Source organism: Trachemys scripta, chromosome 8 (assembly GCF_013100865.1).
Source record: "Trachemys scripta elegans isolate TJP31775 chromosome 8, CAS_Tse_1.0, whole genome shotgun sequence".
Lineage (NCBI taxonomy): Eukaryota > Metazoa > Chordata > Testudines > Emydidae > Trachemys > Trachemys scripta.
In genome coordinates, this window is record NC_048305.1 from 28,437,705 (window position 1) to 28,441,799 (window position 4,095).

Consider the following 4,095-nt stretch of genomic DNA (forward strand, 5'->3'; position numbering starts at 1 on the left):
GCTTCTACACACAGTTCTTCAAGTGTACCTCAGTCCTGACTTGCAACTTATTTTTATTCCAGTCTGTGGTCTCCTTAGAACAAAGAGAACCAATTTGTGCAATGCAATAATTCAGCATAACTAACAAGACTAGATTGGTGCAGCACATTCATCTTGGCTTGTGAATTATACCAGATTTTAACTCCCAGTATCCATAGCTAGAGGACTAAAGAAGTAACCTACCATGCTGCCGATTGATTGTACTGCTGGTGCCATATCTAGACATTTTTCAGATATGTACAACGATATGACCCTTGCCCCCAAATAGCTTACTAGCTAAATAAAAAGCACTAGCACCCAGCAAGGAAGTAGCATATTAAAAAGACATTTAGAACCTAGACTTCTCCCATCTGGGCCTTAATTGCTATGACATCGCCTGGTGGGCTTTGCATTAATGAGGAGAGCTTCCCGCATGTATTCTGCACACTCTTGGAGAATTTAATCATCTGTGAGTCACTAGCTACAATACACACTTGCAGTATTTTAATTCATCTGGGTTTCGCAGTCTCTTGCCATCTTTCTGATTGTATGCTTGGCTTAAAGCTGCTCTAAGAATCACTAACATCATTGTTCTAACTACACTAGAAATATTGCTATCAGACCTTCTCAGAAGCTGTTTACTCTAGATGCATGATTATCTAATCATAGGGTGACCAGATGTCCCGTTTTTAAAGGGACAGTCCTATTTTTAAGCCCTCTTGCAGGTGTCCTGACTTTTTCTTAAAAATGGGCAAATTGTCCCATATTTTCTGTCTCCCCCACATAAATACTTGCAGGTCCTGCTGCTGGCCGGATCCCTGCTCGCCAGCCACCTGCCCACCAGCGGCGAGAGGGGGGTCCAGTGGCTGACGATGGGGTTTGGTATGCAAGGTTGGTGGTGGGGAAAACTGCAGAGCACGGGGTCAACTGATCCTCCTGCTGGTCCATCAGTGCATTCCCCCGCTGTGTGCTGGCTCTCAGCCAGCAGGGCCCTGCCCTCCGTCCTGTTTCCAGCTGGCTGTGTGCTACAGTGGCTGGTGAGTGTGGGCAGGTGCCAGGTAGCAGCCATTTGTGTCGCCTCTGCTATCCACCCATCGGCCCTTTACGTGCTCCCCCTCTCGCTGTCCTCTCCATGCTTTGCCCCTTCACCCCCCCTAGTCCCGCTGCTCCTCCATATCTCCCCCGGCAGGTGCGTCCCACTCCCAGCGCTGTGCAGAGAACCAGCCACTGGTCGGAAAGTGCTCAGCTCACCAACAGCCTGGCTGGCAGGCTCCTTCCTTCCCGCACTGCTTCTGGCTGGGCCGGTGCCCCAGGAAAGCCCAAGACCCTCCGGCCCAGGCACTGACCAGGAGGAGCTGAGCCCTGTGTGTGCACAGCGCCACACAGCACTGGCACGGGGAAGCCTCTCTGCCCCTCAGCTGAGCTCTGGTTGGGGGGAGGGGGGGGGGAAGCGATTTCCATCCTGTTTGTGCCCCGACCCTGCAGGCTCCACAGCAGGCCCCCCCCAGGCAAGGGCTTAACACACTCTTCACCTGCCCCCCGCCGCCCTGGGTCCTGCCCCCAGGGAGCGTTGGGCTGCTCCATCCTCTAGGCACCCTCCCCTGCTGAGCCACCTCTCTGGCCAGGTTCGCTGAAGCCCCTGCAGTCAGGTTCCCTGGGCCCTGGTGCACAATGCATCCTTAGGCCTTAACCCCTTCCTGCCCACGCTGTAGCCAGGGAACAGGAGGTGGCTGGGCTATGTCGGTGGCCAGCAGCAGGGCCGGTTCCAGGGTTTTGGCCACCCCAAGCAGCCAAAAAAAAAAATCGATCTGCAGCGGCAATTCGGCGGGAAGTCCTTTGCTCCCAGCAGGAGTGAGGGACCGTCCGCCGAATTGCCGCCGAATACCTGGATGTGCCGCCCCTCTCCGGAGCGGCCGTCCCAAGTACCTGCTTGCCAGGCTGGTGCCTGGAGCCGGCCCTGGCCAGCAGCAGCCTGGAGGTGTTAGCTGCCTTTCAATACTGTGTGGGCAGGAAGAGACAAGCTGCTTCCAGCCATAGGGAAGAGGAGGTTAGGGGGGAAGAGATGAGCTCTGCAAAGACATGGGCCCCCACTCCCCCGCGCCCATGGCTGGAGGTAGCTCCTGTCTTTTCCCTCCCGCACAGTGCTGAAAGGCTGCTGCTGACCACATTCTGGTGTGAACCCTGGCAGAAATCTGGAGGGGGGGAGGGGGGAACGTGACCTTACGTACCCCCCCACGTGTTGCCTCAGGAAGACATGGCACCAGGTACCAGGCGAGGCAGGTCCGTCCCTGAGGCCCAGCCAGGCATGGAGGGTGGAGAGCACCGGGCAGGGAGAGTTGGGTCAGTCGGTCACCGCTCCGTGTGAGAGAGGTGTACGGAAGTGTGGGTGTGTCACCTCTCCCCATGTGGGGGTATGTGTGTTACCCCTCCCCATGTGAACCCTAAAGCCTTAAAGATAAGGTAAATAAAAAGAATCCAGCTTCACAACATTTCTTTTTAACGGGCTCAGTCAACCTTATGTTAATTTGAGCGTTTGTAGGGCATAGTTCTGCTTGATTGTCGCTGAACTCACTTGAATACGAGTAATTTTACCAGGGTGTCCCATATTCAGTATGGGGAAATATGGTCAGCCTATCTAAGCAGAGAATTCATAGGTTGATCTTCTGCACTGGCTAATAATTATACACATGGTGGTTTGTAAATGTGACAAAATAAAGAAAAGGCCTAATTATCATCATTGCCTAATTAGTACACCGCAGAGTGAGTTCTTAAGCTTACTCCGTTAGGGACAAATTTCTACCCTTGGATATGTGCATATTGTTCCCATTGAAATCAATGTGTATGCTGTATATACATCTGAGTGCATTGCTTATGGTTAAGGCTACGTTTTAATCATGGGAATTTTTAGTAAAAGTCATGATCAGGTCATAGGCAGTAACGGCCCGTGACCTGTCCATGACTTTTACTATATACCCCTGACTAAAACTTGGGGGAGGGCAGCCTGGGTGCTTGGGGGGACGGGGACTAGTGGCGGCCAGCCTGGGGCTCTTGCTGGTGCTGGGGGGGTGCGGGTTTGGCGGGGCCAGCAGGCTCCCTACCTGGCTCTATGCCTCCCCCAGGCAGCAGCAGAGTTTGGGTGTGGAAGGGGGCAAGGGGTTGGGGCATGGGACAGGGTGAAGTGGGCTCTGGGTGGCGTTTACCTGGGGGACTCCTGAGAAGCAGCGACATTCCCCTCACTCAGCTTCTAGGTGAAGGCATGGCCAAGAAACTCTGCATGCTGCCCCCGCCCAGAGCACTGGCTTCACAGCTCCCATTGGCCGGGAACCTGTCATCTGTACAGAGACACCTTTAAGTTGGCCTATAACATGTAAGCGTTTGGGGATCCTTGAAACGAAAGATGCTATAGTCAGTGTCTTTGATGTTGGATGACAGTTATGTACTTAAATCCATATTTAAATATATAAAGAAAGTTCTCCTGATTTTCTGAGGTGCTGGCTACCCACAACCTGCATCAACTTCAGAGATTTGCCTGGTCTATCTCCTCTAACTATTCCATCTCAAGCACACACATTTTACTAGCCCAGCAAATTCTTTCAACTTAGGGTTACCATTCGTCTGGATTCCCCCGGACATGTCCGGCTTTTTGAGCTAAAAATAGCTCCTGGAGGGAATTTGTAAATGTCCGGACTTCCCCCCCACCCCCATGCAGAGCACGCGTGGCTAAGGGAAGCTGGCCGGATGGTGCCACTTACATGGGGCTCCGACAGCCAGAGAGAGCCCCACCTCTGCTTCCCCTGCAGCAGAGATCACTCCCTCCTTCCCTGCATTCGCAGATCACCTCCGGCAGTCTGGAGCGCCTCCCCCGCTCCTCCTCCACTGTTGCCCAGCGTGCCGGGACGAACGGCTCAGGCCGTTCCTGAGCAAGCTCACAGAGACATTAGGCAAAGGTCAACAACAAGGGAGCCAGGGGGTCGGAGAAGGGGCAGGGAGGTTTTGGAGTGGGCAGTCAAGAGATGGGGGGGTGTCAGGAGTTCGGGGGGGGGGCGTTTGGGGGGGGGGGGGGGAAGGGTGGGGGCG